This window comes from Scyliorhinus torazame, chromosome 12, assembly GCF_047496885.1.
Source record: "Scyliorhinus torazame isolate Kashiwa2021f chromosome 12, sScyTor2.1, whole genome shotgun sequence".
Lineage (NCBI taxonomy): Eukaryota > Metazoa > Chordata > Chondrichthyes > Carcharhiniformes > Scyliorhinidae > Scyliorhinus > Scyliorhinus torazame.
In genome coordinates this window covers 189,898,343-189,915,543 of record NC_092718.1, presented here as the reverse complement: position 1 = coordinate 189,915,543, position 17,201 = coordinate 189,898,343, and the positions used below count along the sequence as shown (strand labels likewise).

The window sequence follows — 17,201 nt, the reverse complement described above, 5'->3', positions numbered from 1 at the left end:
ACTCCCGGTATTGACATTTAAGGGGCATCTTGACAAACACATGAATAGGATGGGAATAGAGGGGTATGGACTCAGGAAGTGAAGAAGATTTTAGTTTAGACGGGCAGCATGGTCGGCACAGGCTTGGAGGGCCGAAGGGCCTGTTCCTGTGCTCTATTTTTATTTGTTCTTTGTTCCTGTCAATGCTCCCCCTTTTCTGAACAGTACAATTTATAACATAATTAAAATGTAGGCTATGTTTGAAGAGACTATTGTATAAAAAGAATAATGACACAGTTAACATAGCCGGGCGACATTCGAAAAATCAAACAATGACATAAAATATTATTGTTGGAGATGTAGCATTGATAAATCAGCTTGCTAGCAGCTCCAGCTCAAGACTGTAACTCCACAAGAACCAGAATGTTCAGCACCATTGACGACTCCTCAGATAATGAAGCAGTCCATTCTCAAATGCAGCATGATCTGGACAATATCCAGGCTTGGGCTGACAAGTGGCAAGTTACATTCGCACCACACAAGTGCCAGGCAATGACCGTCTCCAACAAGAGAGGATCTAACCATCGCCCCTTGACAGTCAATGGCATTACCATCGCTAAATCCCCCACAATCAACATCCTGGGGGTTACCATTGATCAGAAACTGAATTGGACTAGCCATATTAATACAGTGCCTACCAGGGCAGGTCAAAAGCTCGGAATCCTATGGCGAATAACTCGCCTCCTGACCTCCCAAAGCCCGCTCACTATCTATAGGGAATAAGTCGGGAGTGTAATGGAATACTCTCCACTTGCCTGGATGAGTGCAGCTCCAAAAACACTCAAGAAGCTCGAGGACAAAGCAGCCTGCTTGATTGTTCCTCCTTTCACAAACATTTAAACCGTCCACCACCGATGAACAGTGGCAGCTGTGTGTATCATCTACAAGATGCACTGCAGGAACTCACCAAGATTCCTCAGACAGAACCTTCCAAACCCATGATCACTAGCATCTAGAAGGACAAGAGCAGCAGATACCTGGGAATCCCACCACCTGAAGGCTCCCCTCCAAGTCACTCATCACCCTGACTTGGAAATATACCGCCATTCCTTCACTGTCACTGGGGCAACATCCTGGAACTCCCTCCCTATCAGCACAGTGGGTGTACCTACATCCAACGACTGGAGCGGTTCAAGAAGGTCACTCACCACCACCTCCTGAAGGGCACCTGGGGATGGGCAATGAATGCTGGCCTGACCAGCGAAGCCCACATCCCACATATGAATTTTAAAATCCTGACATCATGGGCGGGATTCTCCGACCCCCCACCGGGCCGGAGAATCGCCGGGGGGGTGGTGTGAATCCCGCCCCCGCCGGCTGCTGAATTCTCTGGCGCTGGGGTTTTGGCGGGGGCTGGAATCGCGGCGCGCTGGTCGGCGGCTGCAGGCAGTGCCCCCCCCCCACGGCGATTCTCCGGCCCGCAATGGGCCGAGTGGCCGCCTGTTTTCGGCGGGTCACGCCGGCGTAAATCACAGCAGGTCCTTACCAGTGGGACCTGGCTCCACGGGCGGCCAGCAGAGTCCTCGGGGTGGCGCGGGGGTATCTGGCCCCGGGGGGTGCCCCCACGGGTGGCCTGGCACGTGATCGGGGCCCACCAATCCGCGGGCGGGTCTGTGCCGTGGGGGAACTCTTTCCCTCCGCACTGGCCGCTGTCAACGTCCACCATGGCCGGTGCGGAGAAGAACCCCCCTGCGCATGTGCTGGGATGACGCCAGCACACGCTGGCGCTCCCACGCATGCGCCAACTCGCGTCGGCTGGCGGAAGCCCTTCGGCGCCGGTTAACATGGCACCAAGCCCTTCTGTGCCAGCTGGCGCGGTGCCAAACACTCTGGCGTCGGCCTAGCCCCTGAAGTTGTGGAGGATTCCGCTCCTTCAGGGCGGCCTGACGCCGGAGTGGTTCACACCACTCCTCGGCGCCGGAGTGGCCCGCTCTGCCGGTTCGCGGAGAATCCCGCCCCATAAATGTAACCATTGTATCTGCGAATAAATACATAAATGTTAACCACTGGTGCAGATCTATTCCTATGAAAGTTAGTTTTGCTACAAGACAGTCATGGATTTAGAGCACAATTGTGATCTTTAATTGTTCAGATGGAGTTGGTCAATCCCTGCAGAGCAACTGGTTCAGATACATTCCGATGGAAAACTAGTTTGAATTGATCCACGCCAAAATCAATTGCAGCGAATTGCAGAAGGAAACCTCTGTAGAATGACAATTGCTCGTAAGTCCTCCATCTCTTGGCAAGATATCGGAACACGAAGATCAAAAAAAGCAGCTGGAAAAGTTATTTTTATTTACATTTAGATTTAGATTTATCATCATGTGTACCAAGGTAAAGTGAAAAGTATTGTTCTGCGTACAGTCCAAACAGATTGCTCTATACATGAAAACATAGAACATACAATAAATACATGAAGATACAAAATGAAAATACATAAACATAGACAGCGGGTGAAGCATACGGAATATCGTGCTACAAATGTAGAGAAGATGCATAGAAAGGTCAGTTCAGTCTGTAAGAGGGCCAGTTAAGGCTCTGGTGACAGCGGGGAAGAAGCTGTTTTTGAATCTATTGGTGCGTGTTCTCAAACTTTTGCATCTTCTGCCTGATGGAAGAGGTTGAAAGAGAGAATAAGCCGGGTGAGAGGGGTCTTTGATTATGCTGTCCATTTTCTCAGGGCAGCGGGGGCTGTAGACAGAGTCAGTGGATAGGAGATGGGTTCGCGAGATGGATTGGACTGTGTTCACGACTCTCTGTAGTTTCTTGTGGTCTTGGGCCGAGCAGTTGCCATACATAGATACAGAGAAGATAGGAGCAGGAGGAGGCCTTTAGACCCTTCAGGCCTGCTCCGCTATTTATCACGATCATAGTTGACCATCCAACTGAAGAGCCCAATCCTGCTTTCTCCCCATAATTATTGATCCCGTTCGCCCCAAGTGCTATATCTAGCTGCCTCTTGAATATATTCAATATTTTAGCATCAACTACTTCTTGTGGTAATGAATTCCACAGGCTCACCACTCTTTGGGTGAAGAAATGTCTCCTCATCTCTGTCCAAAATGCTTTGCCCTGATTCCTCAGACCGTGATCCCTGGTTCTGGACACACCCACCATTGGGAACATCCCCCCTGCATCTACCCTGTCTAGTCCTGTTAGAATTTTATAAGTCTTTGAGGTTCTCCCTCATTCTTATGAACTCCAGCGAGAACAATCCCAACCTAGTCAATCTCTCCTCATACGACAGTCCCGCCATCCGTGGAATCAATCTGGTAAACCTTCGCTGCACTCCCTCGAGAGCAAGAGCATCCTTCCTCAGAAAAGGAGACCAAAACTGTACACAATATTCCAGGTGCGGCCTTACCAAGGCCCTGTATAATTGCAACAATGCATCCCTGCTTCTGTACTCGAAACCTCTCGCAATGAAGGCCAACATACCATTAGTCTTCTTTACCACCTGCTGCACCTGCATTCTTACCATCAGCGACTGATGCACAAGGACACCCAGGTCTCATTGCACACTCCCCTCTCCCAATTTACTACCAAGCTGTGATGCAGCCAGATAGGATACTTTCTATGGTACATCTATAGAAATTGGTAAGAGTGTTTGTGGACATGCCGAATTTCCTGAGGAAGTATAGGCGCTGTTGTGCTTTCTTGGTCGTAGCGTCGACGTGGGTGGACCAGGACAGGTTGTTGGTGATGATTGGTTACTTTTACATTTTATTTTGACATCTAAGGTGTGGCAGGTGTGTTTCAAATGAAAAAAGAAAAAGTAGACTTGCCATAGTTCCAGATGGCCATAGACTACTTTCCCCTTTTGAGGGGGAGAGCTGACTGGCGGTGATTTAACCTGAGGATCACCACACCTCAGGCGAGGAGCAAGGTTGAGGAGGCAGGGCCTTGATAAATAATCTCAGCCAATATGGTAATTGAACCCGTGCTGTTGGCCTCACTCTGCATCACAAACTAGCTGTCGGGCCAACTGGGCTAAACCACCAGGTAGAATAAGATTGACAGGCAATGCATATGTTAAACTATTTGACAAACTAGTCATGGAACTATGAAACAAATGACAGGATTACTGTCACATCTGTCAGTCTAGCAGAGCTGGAGGAAGGTCTGACCGGTTGACCTGACATTCTCTTGGATTCAGCACCTCTTTGAAGCCAATTGTTCCTAAGACGTCACCATCGCAGTAATCTTTAAAAAGAAAATCAACAGAAATTAATGGAAAGAATGAGAAAAATATTCACCTGAATTTTTCAACATGCAATAAAATTATCACCTTACTTCTCAAAAGCATTACTTACTGATAACGGCAGCCGCTATTAAAAAAATTATTTCCCCTAACATAACCACAAATGTAAAAATGGTCCACAACAAATGTGTGAAGGAACAGAGCAACTGGGAGACGAATGCAATGATTACCTTGCCTCCAACTTTTGATATTCGACAGCTAATATCTATTATGAGAGCCCACATTTATACATATTGGGCGTCATTCTCCGACCCCCCGCCGGGTCGGAGAATGGCCGTTGGCCGCCGTGAATCCCGCCCCCGCCCCCGCCGAAGTCTCCGAAGGGAGAAAAGTCGGCGGGGCGTTAATGGCGCCGCTGCCGCGGAGAATGTCACGGGTCTGCGCAAGGCAGCCGATTTTCGGCCTGCCGATATTCTCCCTTCCGGATGGGCCGAAGTCCCGTCGACGTGATGACCGTTCACGTCGACGTGAATCAAACCTCCTTTTCATCGGCGTGACCCGGTGCTCCAGGCTCACCAACGAGGAGGTGAGTGACGGCCTGGGGGGTTGGCTCTGGGCAGGAAATGGCGTGGCCGCAGACTGATTGCGTGAGGAGAGGTGTGTCTCGGCTTGTGTGTGTGTGTGTGCGGCCGGGGGGGGGGGGGGGAGAGGGGGGGGGGTGGTTCGAGTAGGTTGGGCTCCGGGGGAGTGCCGGGAGGGGGTCCGTGCCGGGGTGGAGGTTGGGGGGGGGTCCGTGCCGGGGTGGAGGTTGGGGGTTGGGGAGGGGGTCCGTGCCGGGGTGGAGGTTGGGGAGGGGGTCCGTGCCGGGGTGGAGGTTGGGGGTTGGGGGGGGGTCCGTGCTGGGGTGGAGGTTGGGGAGGGGGTCCGTGCCGGGATGGAGGTTGGGGGTTGGGGGGGGTCCGTGCTGGGGGGGAGGTTGGGGAGGGGGTCCGTGCCGGGGTGGAGGTTGGGGAGGGGGTCCGTGCCAGGGTGGAGGTTGGGGGGGGGGGACCGTGCCGGGGTGGGGGTTGGGGGTTGGGGAGGGGGTCCGTGCCGGGGTGGAGGTTGGGGAGGGGGTCCGTGCCGGGATGAAGGTTGGGGGGGGGTCCGTGCTGGGGTGGAGGTTGGGGAGGGGGTCCGTGCCGGGTGGAGGTTGGGGAGGGGGTCCGTGCCGGGGTGGAGGTTGGGGGGGGGGTCCGTGCCGGGGTGGAGGTTGGGGGTTGGGGGGGGGGTCCGTGCCGGGGTGGAGGTTGGGGGGGGGGGGTCCGTGCCGGGGTGGAGGTTGGGGGGGGGGGTCCGTGCCGGGGTGGAGGTTGGGGGTTGGGGAGGGGGTCCGTGCCGGGATGGAGGTTGGGGGTTGGGGGGAGGTCCGTGCTGGGGTGGAGGTTGGGGAGGGGGTCCGTGCCGGGGTGGAGGTTGGGGAGGGGGTCTGTGCCGGGGTGGAGGTTGGGGGGGGGGGGTCCGTGCCGGGGTGGAGGTTGGGGGTTGGGGGGGGTCCGTGCCGGGGTGGAGGTTGGGGGGGGGGGGTCCGTGCCGGGGTGGAGGTTGGGGGTTGGGGGGGGGGGTCCGTGCCGGGGTGGAGGTTGGGGGGGGGGGTCCGTGCCGGGTGGAGGTTGGGGAGGGGGTCCGTGCCGGGGTGGAGGTTGGGGGGGGGGGTCCGTGCCGGGATGGAGGTTGGGGGTTGGGGGGGGGTCCGTGCTGGGGTGGGTGATGGGAGGGCAAATGAGTTGGTCCACCTGGCCAGGTGCCAGCCTCCAACAGTTGGACCCATGCGGTCCATGCCACCTGGCTGGGGGGAGGAGGGGATATGGGCAATGATGACATGTCGTCGTTCCCCTCCCCCCCACCAGGCCGTCAAGTTTTCAGACCATCCAGCGATGTTGGCCGCTGTGGTGGCAGCCGCTCATGTCTATGTTGCCCTGGATGAGGAGGAGGAGGAGGAGGAGCGTGCCAGAGAGGCGGCGCAGGCTGCCGCAGAGGGGCAGGCGGCAGCCGCCCAGGCTGGAGGGACACCTGACCGACAGGACGAGGAGGGGGAGGAGGACGTCGCGGCCCCACGGCAACGGAGGCACCCGAGGGCGCCCCGTGTGTACCGGCCCCGGCAGTCATACCAGGACCTCACGGACCGGGAATGCAGGAGGAGACTCCGGATGAGCCGGGAAACCGTGGCACACATCTGCCACCTGCTGGCACACCTGTCACCGCGTGGCACTGGCGGGGGACACCCTCTCCCCGTGTCCGTCAAGGTTACGGTGGCCCTGAACTTTTATGCAACGGGGTCATTCCAGGCACCGAGTGGGGACCTGTCCGGCATATCGCAGACATCGGTGCACCGGTGCATCCGGGCAGTGACAGATGCCCTTTATGCCATGGCGCACCGCTACATCCGCTTCCCCGTGGACCGGGCCAGCCAAGATGCCCGGGCCGTGGGCCTCTCTGCCGTTGCCGGGTTCCCCATGGTCCAGGGCGCGATCGATGGGATGCACGTCGCCGTGCGGCCACCTGCAGAGAACTGGGCCGTGTTCACTAATAGGAAGGGGACCTATTCAATGAACGTACAGGTGGTCTGCGACCACCGCATGATGATCCTGCACGTCTGCGCCCGTCACCCAGGCAGTGTACACGACTCATTCGTGTTGTCGCGGTCATCCATCCCCGGCATGTACGAGGGACGCCATCCCCGGCTGAGGGGCTGGTTGCTGGGCGACAGGGGCTACCCATTGCGATCGTGGCTGATGACGCCTATACGGAGGCCACGCAATGAGGCGGAGAACCGCTACAATGATGCCCATGTAGTGACAAGGGGAGTGATCGAGAGGTGCTTTGGCGTGCTGAAGATGCGTTTCAGGTGCCTGGACCTCTCTGGGGGCGCCCTCCAGTATCGGTCAGATAGGGTCGGCCGCATCATTGTGGTGTGCTGCGTCCTGCACAACATAGCCCAGCAGAGGGGCGATGTGCCGCAGGCAGAGGAGGGCGGAGTGGAGGAGCAGCAGGAAGAGGCCCAGTCCTCCCCAGATGAGGGGGATGGGGGCAATGGTCAGGGCAGACGGGGTAGACACAGACGGGTGGCTGTCCACCGTTACCGGCTGGCCCAGCGGGCACGGGACAGACTGATAGACGCCCGCTTCACTGACTAGATGGGCGTGGGAATCGGGTAGTATGGCCACAGACCGCACACCATGACAACAGCCGACCACCCACACCCCCCACCCATCCACCCACCCAGCACCCTCACCCCCCTCCCCAACCCCACACACCCCACCCGCATGCACACCACCCCACCACCCCCAATTGCCGATCCACCGGCGGCACAACGGGCCGGGCTCACCCAGTTGCGGGTGGACGCGTGTCTATCGCAGGCCATGGAGAATGATGACAACCCGCCCTGCGATGAGCTCCTGGCTGTACATCGTTGGACTATGTCTGACCCATGGCCACAGTACCACCATCCACCCGGACCATCCCTGCATGCGGCTGTGACACTGCAGCGCACGGTCCCGTCCTCTGCCCGGGGGATGTTGATGGCAGCCCAGGGGGAAGGGGGCAGACTCACCTGGGGCTGAGGTAAGACCACCCCTCACACACACACTTGCGCTCAACGTACATGACACCCCCGCACACTTTGGACAGAGCACAAAGGCAGCTTCGGTAGGTGTAACATTGACTTTAATAACCAAAGGAGTTCATGCACGTGCCCTAGCGCCTAAAGCTCATCTGTGCCCTGCACCCGTGCCAACTTACTCAGTGTCTAATTGTTTGGCCTTACGGGCCCTTTGACTACGTCTACGTGGTTCCCCAGATGGTACAGCAGAACTGGAGGTGGACTCCTGTGATTCCTGCCCTCTGACACTGGATCCCTTTGGCGGCCGTTTCCTGGGGCGTCCTGGCCTAGATGGGCCAGGCTGCGGCCCGGGCGACTGGGATGGCGAGCTGCCAGCCTGTCCTGCCCGTTGCCCACCCGATGCACCTGGGACGGAAGGGGGGGAGTCCGAGGTGTCGCGGTGTACCGGGACCTCCCCTACAGAGGGAGCCGGGACGGACCACACCACCTCCTCCTCCCTCGGGGTGCCCGATGGCCCCCAGGCCTCTACATGGGTGGGGGATGCAAACGGACTGGCCATCCGACGCGCCCCCGACATCTGGCGCTGCCAGTCCTGGAGGCCCGTGCTGGTATCGACAGGGGTCTGCAGGTTTGCAGCCATGGAGCCCAGGGGGTTGTCGAACCCTGTCTGCGACAGTGCGACGCCAGCTCGCACATGGCCACTGGCGCCGATGCCCTCAGCGATGGCCTGCTGAGACTGGGCCATGGCCTGCAGAGACTAGGCCATGGCCTGCAGAGACTGGGCTATGGCCTGCTGAGACTGGGCCATGGCCTGCTGAGACTGGGCCATGGCCTGCTGAGACTGGGCTATGGCGTGCTGAGACTGGGCTATGGCGTTGAGCGCCTCTGCCATCTGGCGCTGGCATTGGCCTCCTGTGAGAGGGCAGCCATTTCCTGGGCCACAGACGCCGCCTGCACGGAAGGCCCCAGGCCTCGCAAACCGTTCCCCATGTCTGACACCGTCGCACCCATTGCCTCCACCGCGGACGCCACCCGTGCGGTCTCAGCCTGGGTGGCACGCATGACCGGGACCACTCCCAGCTCCTGGACGCGGGTGGACTCCTCCACCTGCGACCGCAGCCGCCGCAAGCCACCCGTCACCCTATTCGCTCGTCTCCGTGTCAGTGGTTGCATCGGATCTATGAGTGGGTGTGGTAACTGCAGGAACCCGGGATCCATCTGGGCGGCAGATGTTCGATTGGCCTGGGCTGCCCTCCGACCGCCCGGTCCCTCTGCTGCTCCTACCTCCACCTGCTGTACCGGGACGGCTGTGTTGTGCGCACCAGTGAGTGTACCAGACGGCTCATCACTAAAGTGCCCAACCGTGGTGAGTGTTTCTGCGATGGTGGAGGGTGTTGGTGACAGCAGTGGCGTTGTGTCGTGCTCTTCGTCCCACTCTGAGTCCATGGCACTTTGGGGTGGGGGTTCGTCTCCACCCATCCACTCTGAGTCACTGTCCGGTATTTTGTCTTCCCGGGTAGGGGTGTCCTGGGTAGTGCTGTCCCGGGTAGTGCTGTCCCGGGTAGTGGTGTCCCGGGTAGTGGTGTCCCGGGTAGTGGTGTCCCGGGTAGTGGTGTCCCGGGTAGGGGTGTCCTGGGTAGTGGTGTCCCGGGTAGGGGTGTCCTGGATAGTGGTGTGACGGGGGCCTGTGGCTGCCCCCCTCATCGCTGGGTGGTCGCTCCTGCACGTGACGGGGGTGTTGTCTCCCTGTTGCTCCAGGTCTCTCAGTCTCCCGTGGTGTGCGAGGGGCATCCTGCGGGCGTCGCATGCTGGAGGGTCCGGGTCTCTCCGTCTCCCGTGGTCTCCGAGGGGCACCCTGCGGGCGTCGCATGCTGGAGGGTTCGGGTCTCTCCGTCTCCCGTGGTCTCCGAGGGGCATCCTGCGGGCGTCGCATGCTGGAGGGTTCGGGTCTCTCCGTCTCCCGTGGTCTCCGAGGGGCATCCTGCGGGCGTCGCATGCTGGAGGGTGCGGGTCTCTCCGTCTCCCGTGGTCTCCGAGGGGCATCCTGCGGGCGTCGCATGCTGGAGGGTGCGGGTCTCTCCGTCTCCCGTGGTCTCCGAGGGGCATCCTGCGGGCGTCGCATGCTGGAGGGTTCGGGTCTCTCCGTCTCCTGTGGTCTCCGAGGGGCATCCTGCGGGCGGTCTGCATCTGCGGGGATGGGTGCCTGGACGTTTGGTCCTGCGATACACAATGAAGCATGCATGGTTAGACATCAGGCAGTGATCAGGTGATACGGGGTAGGGGGATATAGGTGAGGGGGGATATGGGGACGGGCTGTTGGTGTCTCACTTGCTCGTGGGGCCCCGACCTCTGCATCAGCAACCTCCCGGTCCTCAGGTCCGCCAGCCAGTTCCAGGGCCCTTTCCTCGTGTACGGTCAGTGGCCTCTCATCAGCGGGCCCTCCTCCAGTCCTCACATGCTCCCTATTGTTGTGTGCGCGCTTCTCCTGGGGGGGGGGGGGGGGTGGTGGCAGGGGTAAAAGGCAACAGTGTTAGGCAGGTATATGAATGCACGCCATCGGTTGCGCGTGCATTGCAGAGGTTAAGGTTAGGGCTGGATTCACTTGGGGATATGGGGGATATGGGGGAGGGGGTGATATGGGGGAGGGGGGGATATGGGGGAGGGGGGAATATGGGGGATATGGGGGAGGGGGGATATGGGGGAGGGGGGATATGGGGGAGGGGGAATATGGCGGATATGGGGGAGGGGGGATATGGGGGATATGGGGGAGGGGGGATATGGGGGAGGGGGGGATATGGGGGATATGGGGAGGGGGGATATGGGGGATATGGGGGAGGGGGGAATATGGGGGATATGGGGGAGGGGGGGTTATGGGGTTATGGGGGAGGGGGGATATGGGGGAGGGGGGGATATGGGGGAGGGGGGAATATGGGGGAGGGGGGATATGGGGGAGGGGGGATATGGGGGAGGGGGGAATATGGGGGATATGGGGGAGGGGGGGATATGGGGGAGGAGGGGATTTGGGGGAGGGGGGATATGGGGGATATGGGGAGGCTCACCCTGCCTGCTCTGACGAGGTCGTTCACCTTCTTGTGGCACTGGGTGCCTGTCCGTGGTGTTAGGGCCACAGCGGTGACGGCCTCTGCCACCTCCCTCCACAGACTGTGGCGTGGGGCAACTCTGTGGGCTGCCCGGGATACAGGGCGTCCCTCCTCTGCTCCACCGCATCCAGGAGCGCCTCCACATCGCGTGACTCGAACCTCGGGGCTGAGCGACGGCCAGCCATCAAGTCGGGTGTTGTGGTCGGCTGTTCCGGTCGGGTGGGGGGGGAGCTGCGCGGCCTTATGAGCCGTCACCCCGTGCAGCGCGTATGACGCTGCACGGCGTGAACCACTGCGCAAGCGCGGATCCCGTTACGTCGCTGCTAGCCCATTTCGGGCCGCAGAATATCGGCCCATTTTTATGACGTGACGCAAGTGGGATTTGCGCCGTTTTTTGCGCCGATCGGCGGACTTTCCGCCGATAATGGAGAATTTCGCCCATTAAATGTCCCAGGCTCAAGATCTAACCTTTAGAACGTGGGCTGGAGTCCAGACTAGACTTATTCTCCTCTCACTGCCTCGTGTGGTCATCAAGGGAAAGCACAAGGTAAGTAATGTTGTGCTTGGGTGTACAGGGCTGAGGGGAAGGAAGAAAGGCAGATGGAGTTTCAGACATATGAGATGAGATTCTCCCGAATCGACGCGATGGCCGGCGTAAAAAACGGCACGAACCACTCCGGCGTTGGGCCGACCGGAAGTAGTGGAATTTTCCACAGTTGCGGGGGCTAGGCCGGCCCCGGAGGGGTTGGCTGGACCAGCCTGCGCCGAAGGGACTGTGCGAATGAGCGCATGTGCAGAACCGTCGGCGTGGTTCAGCGCATGCACAGACCGGCCGGCGTATTCTGCTGCATGCGCAGGGGAGTGTCTTCTCGTCGCCTGCCATGGCGGAGCCCTACAGGGGCTGGTGTGGAAGGAAGAGGTGCCCCTATGCCACAGGCCCGCCTGCAGATCGGTGGGCCCCAGTCCCGGGCCAGGCCACCGTGCCCCCCCCCACCCTCCCCCCCCCGGGTCGGATCCCCCCCGCGCGCTCCTGAGGACCGCACCAGCCAACTTACCTGCCAGATCCCGCCATGTGGGACCATGTCCAATCCATGCCGGCGGAACTGGCCTGAAACCGATGGCCGCTCAGCCCATCGGGGCCCAGAGAATTGCCGGGGGGGTGGGGGGGGGAGGCGCTTCTAACAGCCCCCGACTGGTGGGGTATGATCCCCAACCCCGCACGAAAACCGGCGCCAGAGAATACAGCATCCGGTGCCGGAGCGGCAGGGCGGGATTCACGCCGCCCCTGCCCCAGGGATTTTCCGACCCGGCGGGGGGGGGGGGTTGGAGAATCCCGCCCATGTTGTGGGGAAAGCATGGGTAGACGAGGACCAAACCTTTCTTCTGAGGCTTGAAGTGTAACTGATTAAGGATTTCTCACTTGGATGATTCATCTTACTAGTCTGTTTCTGACTCAGCCACCGAAAGAGGGAAAGCGATCTCCCTGGATAGAACAATAAGCGGCTCTCACTATGGAAGGTAACCTTCAGTGTTCTGAGTAGGTAAAGCACTATAGGTTATGACCTCATGGAGATTGTCCGGGTAAATCGCTCACACTAAGTCGTTACCGTTTCAGCAAGAATCCTTGTCTCTTTAATATCCTAATGAGCTTCTAGGAACTTAAACTTACTCAACATAACACATGCCCAGTTGTGTTGCTTAGTGGGGTTTTATTACAAACATTTTAATATATAAAACTGATTTATGGAGCCTCCAAAATGTAAGTCTGCTAACAGTTTGTCATTACTAAAAGAGAAATATACTTAAAAATGGATATCCAAACCTTACTTCAACTTTAAAATTTTTAGCAAAGTAAGAAAGTCATACTTACAAGTCCAGAATGACTTATTTGACGAAACAGGCAGGAACGGGATCAATAATGACCTTGACTCCTCTCTCCTTCTCGGAGAGATTTTCAGACAAGGAGTGCTGTTCCAATCGAATCTTTGTTTTATATGTGGTTGTTTGAATAACCTGATAGTAAGTGGCTTGTTCCCGGCTGTCCTAAAGACGGCTTTTCACATTTGAAGGATTATTTTATTATTTTAAGGATGGTCGACCTTCACAAGACATGTATCAGTATTTAAATGCGGTGCTGGTGTCAAGACATCTTGAGATGTGGCCAGAGCAATAGCCATGTTATCTCTGTTAGCTGTGAGCCTTTTTACTAACGATGTTTCTCAGTTCAGAATAATTTTTGTTTATCAACTCAAGATCCTGGAGTACAATTTACTCTCTTCGTTACATTCACTGTTTGGGGTAGTTTAAACAATTTAAGTCTTATTCATAATTCTATTTGATAGGTATCTATCCCAATGGGTATTAGGAATTCTGAATGATAATTACACGATACAGGTTTCATTTGTACTATTTTGCTATCGGAAACTGGTGGCTTAACTGTCTAACTGCGCAGCTGCACACTCCTGCTGGTTTCTTTTCTTTTATAAATTTACAATACCCAATTCATTTTTTCCAATTAAGGGGCAAATTAGCATGGCCAATCCACCTACCCTGCACATCTTTGGATTGTGGGGGCGAAACCCACGCAAACACGGAGAGAATGTGCAAACTCCACACGGACAGTGACCCGGAGCTGGGATCGAACCTGGGACCTCGGCGAAGTGAGGCATGAGTGCTAACCACTGCGCCACCGCGCTGCCCCATGCGTGCCGGTTTCTAGCATGGGGCGATGGGTTTGGTTCGAAAAAAAGCTTTTACTTCATGTGGTTTTGTGGTCACTGTGATATTCATCACAGAAGGAGTGCCATTACTTCACCTGGTACCCAAGGAATTCAACCTAAAGAATAAAAAATCAACTTTCCTTTATTTCTTCTGCCCACTCTGCTGTCTCCAGCTACTTTTGTCTGGCAGGTTTGCCGCGGAGTTCCCATACACATAGTTTTGCATTGCCAATGACATCATTGGTTCACAACTTATAAATTTCAATTTGTTTAACCACCTTGAAAATCAATGAAAATAAAGTGGGGGCAAAGGAATGGTTTCGGCCAATAAATTATGAACTCACTCAATTTTAACCCAATCCATTCACCATCTTCACTTGACAGGGATTATGAGATTCAAACCAACCCTGGTATATTTGTTTATTCAACTTTATTCAAGGGTTTTGTTGAACAAAGTAACAGGTTTTTTAACCTTCTCAATTAGCTCCCTTGACTGAAATTCAGGCAACCAACTTGCCCAAAATATTAAGCTATTAAATTGGATGTCAAAGTTTTCCCACTGTCTTACCCTTAGTGACTCACACCTGTCACTTCTGACAATACGATAGCGAGCAGTTTGGAGAATGGCAATATCTGATAATTGGTGTTGCTACCACATAGACATCATTCATAGAACAACTGGCACATACGCTCACAAAAAAGATAGTCTCGGCCAAAAAATTCTTTACTGTCTCAGGCCACACTTTGATCATACCATGTAGATCACAATATTCACGCTCTTCATAAAATTATACATTCTGCCAAGTGGGCGATCGTGTTAACAGCAGTATGCCTGCCGATACTTGATCATATTGTCCCTTCATATGACAGTTTGATTGCCAATGCCTTGGAGGAAATTGTTTGCTGCCTGAAGACATTGTTTCGGAGTATAAAACCTACAATTACTGAGGATTGGCGTGTTTCAGCTTCAGTCTTCAAAATTATTCTTCCTATCAGAGCTATTTTGTGATACCGACATTCTGATCTCACAAATTACCCGTGTAGTTGTTGCAGGAATAAATTAAAAGTAATGAAATTGAAATCACACTGCAATTTTAGCAATGGACGTATTGAATATTTTTATCTGTCATTTTAATAAAAACATTAACTTGTTCATAATATGAGTTAAACTAACAGGAAAAAGGATTTATTACAACTGTACTGAAGATGACCATTACTATATTAATTTCTTAAAAATACCGTTGCACATTTCAGCCTGGATTCATTTTCACTCGTAAAATGGTGTTGTGAGATATTCTGTAGTTCAGTGATGGGCAACCTGGGCTAGTGAACGGACCTCATGAGTGGCCCTTCTTCATTGCAGTGGACTGCAAGATTGAAATCAGGCTTGTGAATTAACAATGCACCCAGGAATAAGATTAAATACATTTAATAACTATTATCAACTTCAAATGGTAAAAACACAAGAAATATTTACACTTTGGATGCACAGGGAGTGCCCGGCTCTCGCAATCATTGTGAGCAATTAGCACGCACCTCACGTCACTTTCCCTTGCTTTATGTGCGAATTACTTCGGTCATAGATAGAAATAAATTAGCGGACGGAAATCAGCGGAATGTGGCAACCCCTCACATGGGCGACAGTCAACAAAATGTCTCATGGGCTGCACTCAGAATCTAGATGGGCCGCATGTAGTCCCCAGGTCGCAGGTTGGCCACCACTGCTTTGGATCCTTGTGTACCTGCCTGCCCAGAGCACATGTTTCTTCAAATGGAGCCAGCTTGAATTAATGGGAACAATTTTTCTCTTTCAACTCTGTGTACCCCTCGTGACCCTTCTGTCAAATGTCCCCTCACTCTCAAAGGAAAACAATCGCAGCAATCCCAATCTATCCGTGGAACTGAAGTGTCCCATCCACAGGGACCAATCTCGTCAGTCTTTCCTGCACACTCCCTAAAATCTTCGTTACCTCTTCCCTGAAGTGCAGTACCCCAGAATTAGACACAATAATCCTGAATTGACTCACAAAATCATCCACCACCTTGTTGGATCTGTGATTGCTGAAAGATGGAGCTGTAAGTGGGACTGTAACAAGGAGTAAAAGCAACGAAGGTATCAGAGAATCTAACATCATAAAATGGGGCCCTTCGTGCCTGTGCCAGGATTTGAGAGCTATCCAATTGTGTCCAGTGTCCTATTCTTTTGCAATAGTCCTGCGACTTGGAAAGAGTATGAAATCTTCTAATTTAAGCTTCCTTATGTGGGAGAAAAGTAAATTGAAAGAGATTTTTTTCCAATCCTTAAATCATTGCAAGGTGTCACTTAACTTCAATTGTGATCACAGAAGTAAAGTGCATGAGCAAAATTTTCATGTGGGACTACTGAGATTAGAAGATCTCTTTTGCCATGCAGTCAGTAATATGTGGACTTAACTCTTGCAAACACTTTTAATGCTATGCTAATAAATTCCCTGAACTGAGATGAACTGAATAATGAATAGAGGAATTAGGTAGGTGGCTGGCTAAGAATCAGATTGAAATTTATAACAAATCATTTGTAGACAGATAATAAAATATTTAGAACCTTTGGAGGGAAAGAAACAAATCCTCATAAAAGTTAAATAAATAGTCTGTCATGAGGTGTGTGTTTAATTTGAAGAATCAAGTTCTATTGTCTGAAAAAAACCATTTCGCACTCTTTCCAAGTCGCAGGATTATTGCAAAAGAGCAGGGCACTGGACACAATTGGATAGATCTCAAAGGCTGGCATAGGCACAATGGCCTCTCAACCCGCCTGAAGCAACCCCCTGAGCCCCCGCAACACCCCATCTCACCTAAAAAGGGGGTCATCGAGACCTAGCACCCACCTCACACAGGCAGACCTTTCCAGGCCCAATCCTGGCGTGCGCAAAATGCCAGCCTTGCTCCTTGGCACTGCCAGCCTGGCACATTGGCAGTGATCCTGCAAGCTTGGCAGTGCCCAGGCTTGCACCAGGTGGAACTGCCAGGGTACCACTGCCAGGGCCCAAGGCTGACAGTGCCAAAGTGCCTGGGTGTCAACAGCAGTGCCAGGGTGCCACCCTGCCCAAAGGCCGGCCTTTGATCGCTTGGGAGACACTCCCCTCGCAAGTGCTGTTCCACTTGGTCCCTGTTTGTGGGGGCCAGTACTGAACGGTGCCGCTGGGGTCACGTTAGCGACGCCGATAGATGCTGGGTGGCCATTAGATCCGGTGAGAGCACACTAAGTAGGTTCATAAACTCACTTAACCATGCGAGACTGGGTCCGAAACATTATGGACAGGACCCAGATCGAGACATCTCGCGAGATATGGTTAAATCCCGCGAGGTGTAACGGTCGTCGGGAATCCCAGGGGAGGCCTCTCCCGGGATCTATCGGCCACATCGCGCCTTGGTTCCGGCAGGACGCGGCCAATAGATTGCACCCTAGATAAGCATATGAGAGGAAAATGTTCAGAAAGAAATACTGAGAGATATGTTGAAGCAAATGGAATCGGTGGACACCCATATGGAGCGTAAAC

At 54.6% G+C, this 17,201-nt stretch overlaps 1 long non-coding RNA gene across 1 annotated transcript in view; it reads right to left on the bottom strand.

Annotated features, from left to right (window-relative positions):
• Nucleotides 1-2,325: 2,325 nt before the first annotated feature.
• LOC140387270 (uncharacterized) overlaps nucleotides 2,326-17,201 on the bottom strand; it is a 77,827-nt gene continuing 62,951 nt past the window's right edge. Inside the window, exon 2 of the long non-coding RNA XR_011933818.1 lies at nucleotides 2,326-4,242. This is a non-coding gene — a long non-coding RNA (uncharacterized lncRNA). The remainder of the gene's footprint in view (nucleotides 4,243-17,201) is intronic.